General features: G+C 46.1%; 1 long non-coding RNA gene across 1 annotated transcript in view; it reads left to right on the top strand.

Moving 5' to 3' along the window:
- LOC112643266 (uncharacterized) overlaps positions 1-19,693 on the top strand; it is a 32,058-nt gene extending 12,365 nt beyond the window's left edge. Inside the window, exon 3 of the long non-coding RNA XR_003125745.3 lies at positions 19,383-19,693. This is a non-coding gene — a long non-coding RNA (uncharacterized LOC112643266). The remainder of the gene's footprint in view (positions 1-19,382) is intronic.
- Positions 19,694-20,215: the final 522 nt, after the last annotated feature.

Genomic DNA, 20,215 nt, shown 5'->3' with positions numbered 1-20,215 from the left:
ATAAATACTGGTGGGGGGAAGGGAGGGAAGGGAGAAAGGGAAAGTGGAGGGGAAGGGAAGAATGCCTTAGGTGAAGTCATCATGAGTAGCTGACCAGCATGCAAGCCTTCCCTTCCCCATCTGTGCCCAACCTTCCTTTGTGGTGCTTGTCTTCAGATGTTGCCCTGATTCTTCCTCTATTCCTCATGCCCTGGCCCATGTAGAACCTCCTTTCCCTGAGCTGCCCCCCATCCATCCTGTGCTCCAACAGCATGTTGGATACTACACTACAGCATTTAACCCACTGAACTGGGAGTCTCTGCTCTTCCTCTCTAGCCATGGATGGAGCTCTCTGGGGTTAAGGATGAGGGCCTGTCCCTCAGGCTGGCTGAGAGAGGGTGTCCAAGTCCCTCAGGTCAAAAGGCAGCACAGCAGGGCAGCTAAGACGAAGATTTAGGTGAGACAGCTCCCTCCTAGGATGAGGAGGGACATGTGATGGGGTGGAAGAAGGCTGCCTTGGAGGAGGTTCTGGCAGCAGCATTTGTACATGAAGGGCCCTCAGGCCAGCAGGACTGTGCCATTTGGATAGGCTTGTGTTTCATAAAGGAAATGAGGTAGTTTCTGGTATTGGAAATTAGAACCTGGCCTGGGAGCAGGATGGAAAAAACAGCTCCACTGGTTGCTAAGGGGTATCATGGAAGACAGGATTGGACCCTGGTCATCTCCTAGCCAGTGGCTCTTACAGGGAATCCCTGGATTGCTACGTGCCCTCAAAGATAATGTAAATCTCTTCGTTTCGTTTCTTCAAATCTTCCCAAGTTGGCCACCCAACAAAAGCCTTGTGAGTGTTTCTACCACAGTCTCCATCTGTAGGGAGGTGGTGGGGAGCACGGATAGTCATGAGGAATGGTCAGGGGACCCTGGACTGAATGATTCACCCAAAGCAGGAGCACCCTCTGGAAGTTTGCAGAAAGCTTGAAATGGTCATTAGGCTTTGCAAGATCCAAGGCATTGTAATGGTTCACATGGCACTTGCTCTGATCTTCAAGGTCAGTATGACTGTCTGGTCTCCATGAACAAGTTCATGTGTGTTTCAGTTGCAGTATTCCTAAAAGAAGTGTGAGCTTTCCTTGCAGAGTTGATGGCTGTGTTTGCAGCTATAATGAAGGTGTGTGTGTTTATGCACTTATTTTATTTTTTATTTTTTTAAAGATTATTTATTTATTTATTCATGAGAGACCCAGAGAGAGGGGCAGAGACATACATAGGCAGAAGGAGAAGCAGACTCCTCGCAGGGAGCCCAATGTGGGGCTCAATCCTGGAACCCCACGATCACACCATGAGCCAAAGGCAGATGCTCAACCACTGAGCCACCCAGGCGTCCCTATGCACTTCTTTGAGATTTATGTATGGATATGATTGCATGTTGTACCTTTTTGGGAGATGCTGTTAAATTTCATGTAATCATACTTGTTAAAAATTTTGAGTACAGTTGACACACAATGTTACATTAATTTCAGGTGTACAACATAATGATTCGATAAGTTTATGCTATGCTCACCACAAGTGTAGCCACCATCTCATGAGATCATACTTTTCTTCCTCATTGAATCTTCGCACAGGGGAACAGAGTTCCCTCACACCCTATGAGGAGCAGAGGCCTTCCCAGGATCCATCCATCTGTCTCTGAGCCCAGCCAACTAACATGCATTCCGGGTCCCCATCTTCCCTTCTCCTGCCCCTGCCCCATTTCCCTGACTTCTGTTTCCAGCCCTAAGCACAGCCAAGGTCCTTAACCAAGAATAGGAAAACAAAAATCAGGTCACCAGATGTTTCCATTCCATTCTCTCCCTCCCCCTCCCTTCTTACCACAGGGCAGTAAATTCTGACTATATATATAGCAAGCACCTGGCATCTCCCAAACCCAGTTGTGGCTGCCTGGTGACAGACCCAACAGATGGAGCCCGGGGGTGACCACATGAGCCACCACACGGCCCACCCATGTCTCTAGCACCATGGTGCAGCTCATCTGCTTTGTCTAGGCAGCTCAAGCCGACCCCAGAATGATTTTCCTGTCTGACCGAAGGGTGGTACATCTGAGGCGCCAGGTCTCCTTCTCCCTGTGTAGACACTGCCCATCAGTGCAGAAGGACACTGAGGTCTCCCAGGCAAGAGCCCTGTCTGGATCCTGGAGGAATGAGAGACAAGCAGCACAGGGGAACTTGTGCACAGGGCTCCCTGGAGCTGGCCCCACCTGGAGGCCATAATGAGTGTCTGGGTCTCTGGAATGAACCAAGCATCTGGGATTCTCATTGGAGACTGTTTACTTGTCTATTTGCATGGCTAACAGCCCACAGCTGCCCCCTTCCTGCCAGGGACTTTTAGGAACAATGTCTCCAAGCCAGCGTGGCCTAGCCTGGGCATGAGCCCTTCCCACCTCTCTCTCCCTCCCTCTCCACACCAGCCACGTGGATGTGACTCACACAGGCTCTTGGAGCCTCTGCCAATAGCAGACAGAAGATTGCTCGGATAAAGTTGGATGGGTTACTTCAGGAGCAGGGACTAGTCCAGAGTGCCTTTGGAATCCCGTGGGCCTCTGTATCATCCTCCCATCGCGGTTCCTCAAGCAGCCCTCCACCCCAAATCTACCACTCTGGAGTAAGATCACCCACCCCATCTGGTTCTCTCCTCCAATAGCATGCAAGACAATCAGGGATCACTGCAGGAGGGCTCTTTGCCTTTCACTGGAATATTACATAAATAACACACCTAAAGCAAAATACTCATATAAAGTATCTCATTTTGTCCTCACAATCTCCCCATGAGACAGTTATTTCTCTCATTTCAAAGAAGAAATTGAGGATAAGAAGATTAGATGAAGACAGAAGGCAGAGCACAAAGGATTTTTTATTATTTTTTAAAGATTTATGTATGTATGAATGTATGTATTTGAGAGAGAGAGAGAATGGAGAGTGGGGAGCAGAGGGAGAGGGAGAGAGAAGTCCCAGATTCCATGTTGGGCAGAGAGCCCTATACAGGGCTCGATCTCACAACCCTGAGATCATGACCTGACCCAAAATCAAGAGTCAGATGCTTAACAGACTGCGTCACCCAGGTGCCCCCAGAGGATTTTTAGGGTAGTGAAACTATTCTGAATGATATTGTGATGATAGATACAGGTCATTAAATATTTATCAAAACCCATGGAATGTACATTACTGAGAGTGAACCTGAAGGTAAACTATGGACTTTGGCTCGTAGTGACATGCCAGTGTAGGGTTGAGGACCATAGGAAATGGACTGCACTGGTGCAGAACGTTGATGGTCGGCGAGGCTGTGCATGTTAGGGGTGGGAGGGATGGGGGAGCTCTTTGTACTTTCTGTTCAATTTTGCCGTGAACCTAAAAGTGCTCTTCAAAAAGGTCTATTTTATAAGTAACCAATAATAATAAAACAGTTACATGACTTGTTGTGATCACACAGAAAAGAGTAGACCAGGGATCTGAGGATGGGCAGCCTGCTCCCACAGTCTGTGTTCTCTCCCACTGAGATACTCTCCCTCAGTTGGGACAGGAGAGGTTATGAGTGAGGCTGCCCTGGAGGTTGTCTAAGGCTAATCTCCTCGGTCCCACGTCCTAGACATGCTGCCTGCACCACTAAAGGTACTTGGAGACTTACCAGTTAACTCTTTGCCAATTGTCACTCCTCACCCCAGCCTGTCATCTGTGCACAACCCTCTCCACGAGCCCTAGACTATAGGAGCCTCAAGCTTGACTTTGTCTCTGTGTTCTTAGCTTGTAGCACAGCGTTGGACACACGGCAGCTGCTAAAGCAGCGGCTGCTGAAAAATTGCATGAATGCAGGAGCAAAGAGGAAGGAGAGGGAGAGGAGATGAAAGGCAAGAAAGAGAGGGAAGGAGTAAGGTGCAGGCTGGAGTAGAGAGGAGAAGAGGCTTGGCCTCCCTGGTTTGATCTTACGCCCTCTGTCCTCTGGGGGGCTAGAGAGCCCTCTGATGTTGTTCCTCCTCCCAACAGGAGAAGGACTTGGCTGAGCCCCATCCATCCCTCCCTCCCCCCACTCACGTGTTCCTTATAAAGTCTTTAACCCTTGGAAGGAGGACTGCCCCGTCCCCTTGCCACAGAATGAACGTGTCATTTGGGCAAAAGAGAAAAGGAGAGAAGTTGAAGTGGAAAAAGCTCTGATTTGGAAATTCAGCTGACTGCCCTCCTTTGAAATAAAAGCTCCTGCAGGCTCTGGCTGCAGGGCAGGCGGGCCGAGCCAACAGTAACAGTGGCTGCCGGGACACTGGGAGGAGGCCTGGGGCTCTGCGGAGCGGCCCCAGAGCAGTATGAGCTCTGAGGCCACGAAGACCATGAGGGGCTCTGCTCTGGAGGCCGAACCTCCACCCTCTGCCTCAGGAGGGCTGGTGGCCAGTCGTCCTGAGGGACCAGTGGAGTGCTGTGCTGGGGGCAGGAAAAGGAGCAGAAGAGGCAGACAGTGAGGGAGGGCAGGGAATGGGTCTGCCTTGCATCCTCGGTACCTACCTCAGCCCCTGATACATAGAAGTTGCCCCAAACGTACCAGCTGGGGAGATAAAAAGTAACCTTTGTCCAGAGGTTGACAGGATACCCAGCCCATCCTTTCAGGTTGCTCCCAGCCTAATGGTGGAGGAAGAACACATATAAAGAAAACATGGGATCCAAAGTTTGGATACGTAGAAACCAGGGTCTTATTTTCAGAGCAGTACGTGGACTGTCTGGCCTGGAGCCTGGCGATGTTAACTGAGAGCCTCCTTAGAGCCGATCTTAAATAACCTTCAAAGGAGCAGATGGAAATTCTTTGGCTGTAACAAACAGGATAGGTGTCTAAGTGGAGGTGGGGGGACTATCCAGAGGCAAACTGGGGGAAGGAGAATAGGAGGCTGAGGAGGAGGGGCGGGGTGGTGCTCCCTGGCTGGGGTAGGTATCTGACAGGTATCTGCGGGTTGGCCATGAGCAAACAGGGCTGGCGTTACACTGGCTCGATTGTAACCTGGGCAGCAGGGGACATAGTAGAAGACAATTTATACACCTTAATGTCATTCTCCAGATTCTTTGTTTTCAGTCTTGGTTGTGCTTAGAGGGGAGATATATGGAGGCCTAGATGTGTGAAAGCCCAGGGCTCAATCTGACTTCCACAAGAAGGGCACATGAATGAATGAGGGAAAGCACGGAAACACATGAGAGGAGGTCGGGAGGCTGAGGCCAGGCTGTGCTTGGTCTTTTTGTTGTTGTTGTTTTGTTTTTGCAAAAGAGGGATATTGGGACAGCTGTTGAGAGGAGGCAGAGGAAAGTATAAAGAGACTTGTAAAAAAAGGTTGGCTGGACAACGTGTGCTGTACTCCATCACACACATGAACAGCCCCCGTCAGTAAAGGGCTGCCATTGAGGCTTCTGGAGCTGGGCCAATTGTCCTGTCATGTGGGAGCCTGCTTTGGAGCAAGGGGGAACCAAAAAGGCTCTAGTCGATTCTGGTTATACCTTTCTGGTAGACAATGGTTTCTATCCAATATCCATTCTTTTCTTCCTTATTAATGAAACCTCACTTTGCCTCCCAGACACAAGATGACACCTCCCAGCCTCCCTTGCAGCTAGGAGCAGCCATGTGACACAACGAGTTGTCTGTAGAAGCTGCTGGAGGGTTTGCCGGAAAGTTTAGATTTCCTCCTAGAGACCACTCCCACTTTGAGTATCATTTTCTTTTTCCTTCTTCCTGCCTGGAGTGTGTGATCAGAAAGCAAAGGTGAGATTGGAAATCACGTGTGACAGGTGGCGGAGCAGGTAGGGGGAGGAACCTGGCTCAGGCAGCTGATTCCTGCTTGGTGAAGTCATTAAGCAGCCACAGGAATGTGGGGCTGTTTAGTGGCCATGGAGTACAATCCTACCTGATTCAGGGGCCTCCCTCGAGGCCGCGTCAGAAGAGAGGAGCAGCCCCCAGGCCACAGCAGCCAAAAGACGCATCAAAGCATTGGGGCATTCATTATTCCAGCCTTGGCCACTGCTGAGTGGTGACAGGGAGGGCAGGACCTCACCCAATGGACTCTGCATCCAGAGGCGGCCCAGCCACCAGGTGGACAGGAGGCAGGACAGGGACTCAATGGGGCCAGTGTGGGGAGGGGAGTGTCCCATGGCTGGACCAAAGGCAGGAGGAAGGGGTGCAAAGTGCTTTGCTACTTCCCCACTCCCTTCCCACATGGGGACTCCCATGCCATTCCCCTAGCCCCAGGCTGTAACCTACTCATTTTCATCTTCTCCCTGGTTGAAGGACAAAGGGGAGCCCTAGAGGCCAGATTCCCTGGTCATCATGCCCTGCTACAGTGTGGGCTCTTGCCCTCCCACGGAAACGACCTGCACACTTGCCCACAGATTCCGGCCCCACCCCCAGCCCTTGGCTACCTTCATGGAGAAGAGGGTTGCTCTACTGGTGGCTCCCAAGGACCAGTTTATGAAGGCTTTGCTAGTCCCTGCCTATATGATAACAACGGCTATCACTTACTGGCTGGTTCCTGTGTGATAAGCGTTTTTCACATATCAGCTCATTTAATCCTCACAACTACTTAGGGAAAGTATGTACTACTATTATGACCTTCACTTCATAGATGATAAAACCAAGGCTGAGAAGTTAAGTGACTTATCTGAGGTTCTTCAGATTGTAAGTGGCAGAGCCCAGATTTGAACTCACTATTGTGGTCCAAAGTCCATGCACCAAATCGCTCCACTACAACTGCCTGTACGATATGGAAAAGCCAAGGAGAAGGAGGATAAACATATGTGCATATTTATACACGTGCATGCACACACATATTTTTAAAAATCTTATAATGTTGGTATAAATTTAACACCAGCTTGCTGGGGAAGGACTGGGATATAAATTCTTTACGTTTAGAGTGAGAGAATAAATCTTTTTTTTAAGATTTTATTTATTCATTCATGAGAGACGCAGAGACAGAGAGAGAGGCAGAGACACAGGCAGAGGGAGAAGCAGGCTCCATGCAGGGAGCTCGATGTGGAGCTCGATGCCGGGTCTCCAGGATCACACCCTGGGCTGAAGGCGGCACTAAACTGCTGAGCCACCCAGGCTGCTTGAGAATAAGTCTTTCATATTTTGTACGTTAAAATGTCCTTTTTCTGAGATGACAGAAGAGGAATATTTTATTTGGTCAACTGGCAAAATGATGACTGACAGCTTGCTATTTTTTAAAGTTATTTCTCCGCCCTGAGTTGTGATAGACCATGGAATTAAAAGTCTGGGGGTTCCTGGATTATAGGAACTCAAAGTCCTTTCTAGGTTGAATTGTCCCAGGTCTTCAGCTTCCAGATGATGTGATTTAGGCCATATACTGCCCCACCCCGCTGGTTTGGGGCCACACCAGCCTGGTGCCCTGGATAGCTTAGCAGGCGAGCAATCGCCCAGAGGGGCCTGTTGTACCATGCCTGTTGGAGGCTCAGCAAATATTTTGATCTGAAAAGAAAGTGTACTTTCCTGTCCTGGCCTCAACTTCAGCTCCAGCTCCTCTGCACTTGTCCACCTCTCGGGACAGATGCCACGGAAAGTGTTAAATTACTCTTTAGCTAGGTGGAAATATTTTATTTGAGGTCAGGCCTTAGACATAACCTCCCTGCACCAGATCCTGAATACCAATGTACCACAGAAGACCTTGCTCGAACCTGAGTGCTGTAGGAGAGGAAGCAAAAGGCAAAATTATGGATTATCTTGGGACTGTCTGTTCAAAGTACCTTTTCTCCATGTCTATGGATTCTGTCAAAGCCAGAAGTAGAACAAGCAGTACTGGGGGCAGTCCACTGGTGCTTTCTTGAAAAGAAAGCTGGCAAACATTGGTGGGTTTTATTTTTATTTTATTTATTTTTTAAAGATTTTATTTATTTGAGAGTGAGAGAGAGCATGAGTGGGGAGGAGGGGATAGAAGAGCAGAGGGAGAAGGAGAAGTTCTGCAGGGAGTAGGACACAGGGCTCCCTCCCAGGACCCCAGGATCGTGACCTGAGCCCAAGGCAGACGCTTACCCGACTGAGCTACCCAGGTGCCCCAGTATACACCTGTTTTGAAGCTAATATACAACAATTTGGGAGAAAGGGAGTTGGGACAGCCCTGTGCTGTCATCTTTTTCTTACTAAAAGTTTCACTGTCCCTTATGAAGGAAGGAAGACATTCGCTAATGTCTATATAGCAGCTGGAGACATTCCTAGGAGGGGCAGCTGAAGCCACAGAACTGCTTCTGCTGTGGGGTCTACATAACTATAACCCAGTAAAGAATTAGACGGAGTGAATTGGACTCTGTCACAAACAAACTAAAACAAAACAGATTTAGAGTATTTGTGGAAAGTGGAGGGGGTCTTTTTCTTTCTGTAACACAAACACAGCCAACAGAAGATTGACGAAGGCTACCAGTCTGGCAGAAATCTCAGGAATTAGAGGAACAGGATATCTGCATTCCAGTTTTCAAACCAGATGTGAACTGGAATTGGGTGTAATGAGGAAGAGAAACAGTTGTTGATGATGCCATGTGGTGCACCCAATGATAGCATTCTTCCATCATCCAAAGAGCTTTGACAGCTTCACTACTCACTGTGAGATTAAAATACAGAAAGAGGAAAGAGCGGCTGGATCACAGCACTCATCTGATTTATTTGCTTTGAAAGATCCAGGCTGAGGGCCCAAATCTCAGCCATGGAAACTAGCTATTAAAACTGGTTCTCTTGGGATGCCTGGGTGGCTCAGCAGTTGAGCGTCTGCCTTTGGCTCAGGTCATGATACTGGGGTCCTGGGATGGAGTCCCACATTGGGCTCCCTGCAGGGAGCCTGCTTCTTCCTCTGCCTGTGTCTCTCTGTCTCTATGTCTCTCATGAATGAATAAATAAAATCTTAAAAAAAAACAAAAACAAAAACAAAAAAACTGGTTCTCTCTGGAGGTAGCGTTTTAAGAAATGGAGAAGTTGGCAAAGTAGATTGGTCTATTTAGAGAATGTTTGCAGCTATGGTGGTCCATTAGAATACCATGAAAAAGAACAAAAGAGAAAACATTTACTGGCAGGAGAGCTCTTAGGAAATCCACAATCCCAGTGTCAGGGGAGCAGCAACCAACTTGTAAATTGAAATTGGCAATTTGAGTTTTCTGAGCTTTTTGTGGGATGGAAGGTCAGGGAGGGGCTGTCTGCTTTTTATGGGTGGGCCCAAGGAAATGATTTCTGGTCTGGCTAGAAGCCCAGAGTTTAAATAGTCAACTACTCCCCAACGGTGCCTAGCCTCGGCCACTATAGGCTTTTCCCTTCAGCCTCACAGAGGCGACAGAAAGCAATGCCATGTGCTCTGCATGCTCGGTTGATCCCAGCTTAGACACAACTTTTTTTGACCCAGGTGCCCTTCCAGCAATGGCTCTTAGCACTCATCTTTTCTTCCCACCTGTGCTTGAAAGAGAAGTCCACGTGTTATGCTGTCAGGACTGTCCCCTAAGATATAGGACACCAAGTTAAACTGAATTGCAGATAAGCAATGAATAAATGAGACATGCTTATTTAAAACTTTTGTTTATCAGGGGGCCCCTGGGTGGCTTAGCCAGTTAAGCATCTGACTCTTGATTTTGGCTCAGGTCACGATCTCAGGGTGGTGAGATCAAGCCCCTCTATGATGGGCATGGAGCCTGCCTGAGATTCTCCCTCTTCCCCTGCTCCTCCTCCCACCCCCACACTCTCTCCCTCAATAAACAAACAAACAAACAAACATTTTTAATCTAAAATTTCGAATGAATTCAGGTTTAACAGGACATCCTATATTTTCATCTGCTACATCTGGCAATCCCACTGACCTCAGATCCTCTTCCTTACTTTCCATTTGTGGCCCAGCCCATTGAAACCTGGATTCTGCTGCCTCCTCTCCACTGCTCTTCCCAGCTTCCCCAAGGATCCCCTCATGGCCAAATCCAAAGGAGGTGTTTCCCAGGTGTTACAGCAGGGACCTCTCTGGAGCAGTCAGCTATCACTGTTGGTGTTCCCTCTCTTATGGCGAAGCTGTCCTCTCTCTTGGCTTCTTGTTTTCTCCAGCTTTCACAGACAGCCCTTCTTTGCTTTCTTCATGCATCCCCCTTGTTAAGCCATCTCTTACGTGCTTAGTGCTCCACAGGGTTCTGTCCTTTGACCTTCAGCGCTCTCTACACACAGAGCTGTGTTTGCTCCCATATTTCTCTCTCTGCTCAGGCTGCCTTGAACAGCCCTCGCCTGCTCATCCATCATCTTGGCTACAGGGCATCTTGGCAGAAACCTTCCTGCCCTAGGTCTCCAAGGAGATGGGTTCAGCTGTCAGAGAAGAGAGGTGTTTCTGAAAAGGTCAGAGCACCAGACCCTGCAGGACTGATAGGCTATGAATTATGGATGTCACATCCCACTGGGTCCTAGTGCTCTAGAGCCAGAGAGGGATTATTATTATTTCTACGCCACCACCACCCCCACATCTGACTGGGAGCTCCTTGAGCTGAGCTCTCTTCCCCCATCAGACTGTGCCCTCCTAGAGATTAAGGACTGACAATGCCTCATGGGGAATGGTTAGCACATAGGTATAACTGTGTGATTATAAGGATTGAAAGGTGGGAAGGATGACATAGGGTTTTTTTGAGGGAAGAACTGGGAGACCGTGAGGGAGAGGATGTACTCAATCTACTGTAATATGACATCTCCACCCAACAACCTGAAAAGCTGCTCTCCAGGTTGCCAGTTCTCTCAATTGCCCACTCTAATAGACTAGTTTGGACATCTCTAATGCATTGGATTCTGTTGGTCATTCTCTTATGCTACTTTTTTTTTCTTTTAAAAATAATTTTATTGCATAACCAATGGCAACAGTTCTTAGTCATGCTTCCATGACACATTCTAGTAGAGATAGGAGGTGTGGATGAAGGAATGAAACAATAACATGGTAAATGGTTATAAATGTTTAAAAATGAATAGAATGAGAAAAGTGATATAATCTCTTCTATAAGTTGACATTTCTAAGGTGACTCAAATGAAGAGAGGGAAGAAATCATGGGGCTAGCCAGGGGAAGGGTGCTCCAGAAAGAAGAAACAGCAGGTGCAAATGAATGAGGAAGGAGTGTGCAAGGGGCCAGGGTGGTAGAATCAGAGATGGGATAGGGGAGTAGGTAATGATGACAAAGAATCAGTAGGAGTGACTGATCATGAATGGCCTCATGAGCCATGGCAAAGACTGCTCTGTGTGAGCTAAGAAGCTGTTGGAGAATTCGGTGGTGGCTCTGCCAGGCGTGTACTGGTAGAGATGGTGACAAATGGTTAGACTTGAATATATAGCTGACAGGATTTGCTGATGGGCTGCATGTGAAATGTAACAAAAGGAAAGACTAACTCCAAAATTTTTTTGACCTGCATGATTGGCAGGCGAGGTGGAGATGCCATTTGTGGAGAAAGAAAAGACTACAGGGTACTTAGATTTGAGAGGGAAGACCAAGTTTAGTTTGAGACTTCAGTTCATAATACCCATTGAAAATCCAGTGGAGATATGTGATAAATTGACAGTTGAGTTAAATGCAGGACAGGGGTTGGAGATGGGGAGGTAGATTTGGAAGTCATCAACATATAAATGATATCTAGAGGCATGGACTTGGTGTATCTAAGGGGCTAAGTGTAGATAGAAAAGAGGTCAGAAAGAGGAGGAGGAACTAGGGAAAGAGATGGAGAAGGAGCTTCCAGAGAGATAGCAGGAGAGTGATGAGAGTGACTTCCAGAAGCCAAGGGAAAAGAAGGTTCCTAAAGGAGGGCATGATCAGTCATGTCACGTCTTAAGGAGCTACATAACATGAGGAATGGCTGTGGGGCCCAACAGCGTGGAGGACACTGGGGCCCCTGAAAAGAACTGTTTCAGTGAAATGGTGAAGTGCGAGCCCAACCAGACAGGAGTAAATGAGGGGGAAGATGAGATCAAGTTGAGGTAACTCTTAGTAGTTCAGGTGTACAGAACAGAGCCATGGAGCAATAGTTCAAAGTGGAATATGAAACCAAGGGAGAGATTTTGTGTTTTGTTTTTTAAATGGGAAATATTATAGGGTTTGGGACCATCTCAAGACTGCCTCAGTGATACCATTACAACACTCAATTACTTATATAGTCAGGTAGGATCTTCCAAGTAGAAAGAAGGCAGGAGGGATCCCTGGGTGGCGCAGCGGTTTAGCGCCTGCCTTCGGCCGAGGGCGCGATCCTGGAGACCCGGGATCGAATCCCACGTCGGGCTCCCGGTGCATGGAGCCTGCTTCTCCCTCTGCCTGTGTCTCTGCCTCTCTCTCTGTGTGTGACTATCATAAATAAATAAAAATTAAAAAAAAAGAAAGAAAGAAAGAAAGAAAGAAGGCAGGAGTTTCTCCCTCACTGTAGCTTATCCCGTGTGCTGCATACCTTATCTGGTCCTCTCCATAGGAGGCGCCATCCCCAAGAACTTAGTCAATAGAGTGGGTCACAGAAGTAATATTAGCTCATATATTAATGGATTAGAATTTTGTCACATCTACTTCTGCAAATACACATTGTGTTATCTTAAAATATTTCCCAAGTAGTTGGGGTTTTAGACATGCAGGGAAGAAAAGAGAGCAAAGACTTCCATTTCTGTCTATAAAGGAGTAATGGGGACTAGATTTATCCTCTTGTCTTAAACAAATTAAAAAAAAAAAAACACCACAGACAGAATATATGAAATACATGATTTTCAGACTTTGGAAAAGGACTTCTAAAAGAAGGGAAACAAAGTGATCTCTGAATTAAGGACCAGAGTTCAGAGTTTTAAGTCCATGTTGGCCAGGCTCTGCAGGGCAGAGTGCTGCATCAACAGACAGCTTCTGAGCCTTCACCTGTCTTCAGCCGAGACTGATTAGCGAATGCATGTGAGGAAACAACCAGGCAGGACTATCCCTGGCGTTCACACAGCTCAAGGAAGCAGTTCCTGCTGTCACCAGCCAGAAGCGAAAGATCTCTTTTGCCATCCTCAGAGGGGCGTCACCTCAGTAGTAGGGCCAAATTAGCCTTAGACTAAGGGATGTTCTGGACTGGCTCGGAGCTTGAAAGCAAGTCAAAGAATCAAGCTATTTCCATGCAACTTAACTGTATCTTAGAACAAAGCTCAGAATTATTTAAATACAGTTTTCTTTTTAAATCCAGCAACCAACAGTCTAAAGTTTACAACGTCTGGCAGCCAAACAAACCTTAGCAGGCATGCAAAGAGGCAGGAAAATACAACCCTTAATGAAAAGAAAAATAACTGAAACAGACTCAGAAATGACAGAGTTGATAGAATCAAGTAGACAAGAACCAAGCTACCACAGGGCTACTACAAGCAAAGCCGCTTCTAAATGTTCATGTTCAAGGGGTACCTGGGTGGGTCAGTGGCTGAGCGTCTGTCTTTGACTCAAGTTGTGATCCCTGGGTCCTGGTATCCAGTTCCACATCGGGCTCCCCATGGGAAGCCTTCTTCTCCCTCTGCTTGTGTCTCTGCCTGTCTCTGTGTGTCTGTCTTGAATAAAATAAAATCTTTTTAAAAAATAAATAAAAGTAAATGTTCATGTTCAAGTCTTCATGAGAGGGAGTTCTCAGAGCCTCTTTTATCAGGGTACAAATCTCATTCCTGAGGACTCCACCCTTATCACCTATTCACATCTCAAAGATTCCATCTTATTTATTTATTTATTTATTTATTTATTTATTTATTTATTTATTTATGAGAGATACAGAGAGAGGCAGAGACACAGGCAGAAAGAGAAGCAGGCTCCCTGCAGGGAGCGGATGTGGGACTCAATCTCAGGAGTTCAGGATCATGCCCTGAAGCTGAAGGCAGACACTCAATCGCCGAGCCACCCAGGCGTCCTTCAAAGTTTCCATCTTCTGGAAAGCGGGACCAAAAGCGCTTGCCTTTGGTCCCAGGGCACAATCCTGGAGACCCGCGATCCTGGAGTCCCGAGATGGAGTCCCGGGATCGAGTCCCGCGTCGGGCTCCCGGTGTGGAGCCTGCTTCTCCCTCCTGTGTCTCTGCCTCTCTCTCTCTCTCTCTCTCTATGGCTATCATAAATGAATGAATGAATGAATGAATGAATGAATGAATGAATGAATGAATAAATCTTTTTAGAAAAAAGGTTCCATCTTCTAACACCATTACTTTGGTCATTAAGATTTCAGCAGGTGAATTGGGGGCAGCAGGGGTGGGGAGTACAGAGCAGGGTTACATGAGGGCTGACAGGAGGCAGGGACAATCCAGGGCCATCTCAGAGTCTGTCTGCTACAAGAAGTTTGCTTGATTGTGCTGAGGACTTATGGGTATATACATATTTTGAAACTCACCAAATTTTACATGTTAAAAATGTGTAGTTTTTGTACATCAACTATACTTCAATAAAGTTGCAAAAAGCTAACAAACAAAAAACTTGACAAGCCAATTATAAAATTAATATGAAAAGGCAAAGAGCCGAGTTCAGCCCCAGCAGAAGGAAAGTCTTCCTCCAACAGATATGAGGATTTGTTTAAAAAAAAAAAAACTACCATAATTAAGACAGTATTGCTAGAGACAAACAGTCTAGTGGAACAGATTAGAGAATCCAAAAACAGACACACACATGTGGGAGCTTGATGAACAACAGAGATAGCATTATAAATCAACAGGGACAAGATGGACTTCTATATAAATGACGCAGAGATAACTGGGTATCCATATGGAAAAAATAAAATTAAATATTCACTTCATAATCAGTCACAAAAATCAATTTCAGGTGGAGTAAATATCTAGATGTTTCAAGAGCAAAACTTTAAAACTTTGAAAGGAAAATATAGGTATATATCTCTATGCCTTTTGTGTAGAGAAGACTTTTGAAACAATAGAAACACTGGAAAATGTAATCATTTTGATTGCCTGATAATTATAATCTTTTATATAACAAAAATGCAATCTGTTAAATGAAAAACAAGCCACACAATAGGAGAAATTATTTTCAATATATATAACTGAACAAAGGATTTGTTCCCATATTATATATATTTTTTAAAATGTCTGAGAATCAGTAAGAAAATTATAAACCCAATAGACAAATAATATGAACAGATAATTCACCAAAGAGAAAACCTCAAATTCTGTATGTTTGTGAAAATATTCTCAACTTCCACTAGTAATCAGGCAATGTAAATTAGAATTTTCTTTTTTTTTTTTTTTTAATTCATGAGGGACACATAGAAGCAAAGACATAGGCAGAGGGAGAAGCAGGCTTCCTCTGGGGAGCCCAATGTGGGACTCGATGCCAGGACCCCAGGATCACAGCCTAAGCCAAAGGCAGACACTCAACCATTGAGCCGACCAGGTGTCCCGCAAATTGGAAAATTAATAAGGATATTCACACCCATCGGACTAGAAAAATGTAAAAGTCTCACAACACCGGGCACTGCCAAAGAAATGAAAAAATATGAACTTGTATTCTCCTAGTTGGAATGTAAACTGGTAAAACCATTTTGGAAAAATATTTTGGCAAAGTTGAAGATGCACATCACTTATTTCACTGCTATGAACATACCCTAAGGAAACTTGCACAATTGCATAAAAAAATAAAATGTTTATTATAGCAATGATTTTCCTTCCTATGAAGCATAGTTGTATCTGTTGAGTTTTGTTTGCAATATGCATACGATACAGCACGGTGTTTAACAGCACAGACTCTAGAAACTGATTTGCCCTAGTCCTGGTTCCATCACTTATGAGCTGTGTGACCTCAGACAAGTTACTAAACCGTTCAGTGCTCAATTTCCTCTTCTCTAAACTAAAGATTATAATTATACAACCTCCTATAGAAACCCTGAGGATTACATGGGTTTCATGCACAGTGTTTAGAACACCTAGCCCTTAGTAAGCACTATGAGCGTTAGTTATCGTGTTTTTTTTTTTAATCTGAATAACTTTGTAAAGCATTTTGAAAGCAACCTTACTCCTTCCCCTTCCTGCACAATTCAGTCTTAAAGCAATTAGGTAAAGTAGAGCAAGGTAGGCATCCATGGAGAGGGGCGACCTAGCATGAGGTGTCGGAGCCAGAACAGAGTGAGGAAAGGATTCACCTGTGCTATGTGAAGGCCCAGCACTGGGTGTCTGAGCCCAAACAAGGTAAGGAGGGCATTCGCATAGCAGGGGAGGACTGGCATGGAGTGTTTGAGCCTGAGCAGAGCAGGAAGGTGTCCACGTTAGTAGGAGGAACAGTGGTGTGGGGAGTTAGCACCCAAGTAGGGTATGCAGCGTATGCATGTGAGAACAGCCCAAAAAAGTCTGGGGAGGAGGGCATGAAGAGTGCAGGGGAGCGGGCATTTGTGAGTAGAGGGTGGTATCTATCATGAGGTGTCTGTCCAAACAGGGAAAGTAGAAGTACCATGTAAAAGAGCAGCTTGCATGGAGAGTCGGAGCCCATGCATGGTGACCAGATGTCCACACACAAGGATGGCCCAGAAAAGAACATCAGAGCCCAAGCAGGATGAATGAGTGTCACTAAGGGGCAGGGTTGGCAACAGGGATGGGAAATTGGTTACAGGGGTAATTGATGGAATGAAATAGTCTTTTAATTATAGTGAGAGCCAGGGTTTTCTTCTTTGGAAAAAGGAGTTACAAATACAGGGAAGGAGAAGAGTGGAAACTGTCCTGCAGTATTTGATTAGAATCAAGGGCATTGTAAACACACACATATGTTCTAGCTCTGTCCATTGAGAGGGTCTGGGAAGAGCAACACTCCAGCAGCTACAAGTACATGTGGCACTCAGATCCCAGCTTCTGAATATCACTCTCCACTGAAAGACATGAGGGCTCTTGGAAGAAATGTCTGCTTTCAAGGCTGGAACAGAGACAGTACAAAATGAGCCTGGAACAAGAAAGAGTTCAAAGAATGATGGAAGTCAAAGGGCACAAAAGCTGGCTTGAAGGGGCTTGTACAGTTGAATCAGGGATAATCTGAATATCCAAATACATGCTAGTAGCAGATTACAACCCACTGCATAAAGGCGAATCTATGAGTCAGCAGACTATGGCCTATGGGCCAAATCCAGCCCACTGTCTGTTATGTATAGCCCACAAGAGTGGTTTTTAGGGGGGACACTTGCAATCAGTTCAATAATAAGGAATGCTAATTTTGAGCCCCAATTAAGTCTAATCTTCTCCTAACCAAAAACAGAATTCCATCCTTATTAGGAGAACTGCATTATTTTAAAAAAATGTACTCAAGGGATCCCTGGGTGGCTCAGTGGTTTAGCACCTGCCTTCAGCCCAGGGTGTGATCCTGGAGTCCCAGGATCAAGTCTCACATCAGGCTCCCTGCATGGAGCCTGCTTCTCCCTCTGCCTGTGTCTTTGCCTCTGTGTGTGTGTGTGTGTGTGTGTGTGTGTGTGTGTGTGTCTCATGAATAAATAAATAAAATCTTTTAAGAAAATGTACTCAATAATTATATTTTTAATTTTGTCACTGAAAATCTGTGGAGAATTTTTTCCCTTCTTGTTATAATAGTACCTATATAAGAGGATTTAGTTTTTGGTGAAAGCTGTAGGAGTGTTGCAAAGGAGGGAAAGAGAAGCTTGCCTCTCAAACCAAGTGATGAGGACATTAAGTGACCATATGGAGAATATAATGGGATAACAGAGTGGTGCAGTACCCATGCCTATAATAAATGCAAGATACTGTGTGTGGCTGGCTAGTGCTTTGGCATTGGGGAGCAGAGAGAGCTGTGTCGGGAAGTTTCTGTTCTCCATGATGATAGGACCAATATCTTGATAGGAGCCTGGAATAGGGATGGTGGCCTGGGGGCTCTCTATAATGGGACCCTGCCCAAGAAGACTGCTTGAAGGAACTTTAGGGCCCCCCAACAAGAATCTGTGTGGTTTGGACCCCAGGACACCCATGAGCTAAGGAAGGAATGGTAAGTGTGCAGCTAGAGGAAAGGCATGGTCTGTATCAAGGAAGCTGTCATCAGAGGACCACAACAGGAGCATCACCAAGAAACATGTGATCCAAGAGAAGAATGTCTGTTTTTAATATGCACCAAGGCTAGAAAATACCTACATGCTTACAGCTCACTACAATGGTCAAGTGAGACCTTTCTGTTTCTTAAATCTTTCCCCTATCTAAGCAATGGTCTTGAGTAGACAGGAGGAGAAGGGATCAGCCCAATGTTTCAGGGAAGGGACCTGTCTCAATAGAATAGAGGCTGTTCATCTTGTAGCTGGGGATGGTGGGGGTGGGGTGGGGGATCAACTAGGAAAGTGTAGCTGGATTTCCCAGCAGTACTGAGCCTCATTTAGAGATGAGTCATCTCACATTTAGAAGACCAGGCCATGCAAGGGTGGCTTTCTTCTGACCATGTCTGCTTGCTTGGAAATGGTACAGAACAGAAAGCTGGATTGACCAAGGTTTGGGTTTTGCTGGGTAAATAGACTGGAGGAAGACAAGTATGTGCTGTGTGAGTACCCTGAAGGGCCATGATATCTACCATGGGGCAGGAGGGAGGTGAAGACAAGAGGGGGATGAAGGGCACTAAATCACAGGGCCAGCATCACAAAGTGCTCATGAGTATGAAGAATTGTGGGGTTGGTTGTGTCTATCAGCAGCCATCACAGACAACCCTAAAATGGAAGACATAAACCTGTTAACACCACTCATACCCACCTCTCTGCCCTTTCAACCTTTCAGAGGCTTCCCACTGTCTGTCATCTGACCCTCCTGTCCTTGGTGTGCTCTGTATATCCTTCAAAAAAATGCAGGAGCTGTGAATCTAGCTCAGTTCTTAGCCCTGCAAAGCCACTAAAAGGATTTTTCCCCCAAGTTTCAGTCCCTATACTCTGTTTTTCTGCACACTGCTATTTCTGGATCTGCATACTTTGGATAAAGTTCAGTCATTTTTCAGAAAGAAAAATCTACTCAGAGCTGGAGTAGATGCCCAGGGCCCCCTCCACCCCAGCTGGGTGAAATGCCCTCCCTTTCATCTACAAATGTTTCCCATAAGAGAGCTTTGGGAAAGAAGTGGTATTCCAACTCCTTTAAGTGGGGTCTAAGAAATAATAGGGAGACACAATAGCCACAGACCTTCCAGGACCCTCCAGGTAAAATGGCAAGGGCCGGAGACCCAGATAACGTCAGGGAACTCCAGCCAGAGAACTGTCCTTTGAGCACAAGGCGCTCAAGAAGCTGTCACATCATCTTGACTCTATAAGCTGAAGTGTGTACAATTTGGAGCTGGCTGGGGAAGGTAGAAACTCCTGACCTGTGTGTTGAGCTGTTCTGGTCAAGTACACGTGGTAAGTAGACCACCATCCCACTCCCCACCAAAAATTGTTTTTCAACCTCTTTTCTCTCCCAGGCTGTTTCACCTTGGGAACACAGAATCTCCTTAAAGAAATGGAGCCCACGCTGAACCTCCCTTGGTGACGTGGCCATGGCTTCTAATGAGAGCAGTTCTAACACCAATGCATTTATTATCCTCAGACTCTAAGTAAAAGAGGAACTCCCACAGCATGCTCAGGAGCCAGCCCTCACTGGCTCACAAGAATGAACTGTCCAACTTTCCAGAACCTTGTGAGCTGCTCGTTAAAGTCATACAACATTCGGAATTCACTTATATAAACTGACAACGTCACATTAAAGACAAAGATAATAGATATTGAAAACTCATCACGTGCTAATTGTTCTACTGTATTTTATTATTATCCATGCTCTTGATGTTATGTACCTCTGTTGTATCTAATGGCAGAAATATTGTAAAATGAAGCTCTGATGAGCATCTCTTCCTAACTCTGTGTTCAGTGACTTTAGTTTTGGTAGCTCCAAATAGCCTGTGGGGATCAGCAACCACACTCCTACTTCCCAGAGAGTGGGGCACACTGCTGGACCCTGGGGACCCAAGGGAGTGCAGTTAGAATGCCTGCAGCATCACCCTGCCATGTTCTCTGGCCTCCCCCCACAACCTCCTCTCTGTGGGGAGGGCACAATGCTGCATTTACTTGAAGGGTATCTTGGCCAGATGGTCTCCCTCAGACAGCGGTGCTGAGGAGCTGGCTGAGGAAATATTTTCCCAGCTCTGCCTGGTTTCCTTTCAAATGGGAACAAAATCAGTTCTAAGGAATGCAGCTGGTAGGTAAGTAAATAGGGCAGCTGTGATGTGAGTTCCAGCTGAAGTAAAGCAAACTTATGAGT

This window comes from Canis lupus, chromosome 38 (assembly GCF_003254725.2).
Source record: "Canis lupus dingo isolate Sandy chromosome 38, ASM325472v2, whole genome shotgun sequence".
Lineage (NCBI taxonomy): Eukaryota > Metazoa > Chordata > Mammalia > Carnivora > Canidae > Canis > Canis lupus.
Note: the sequence above shows the minus strand (reverse complement) of the source record. Positions and strands in the feature narration are given on the sequence as shown.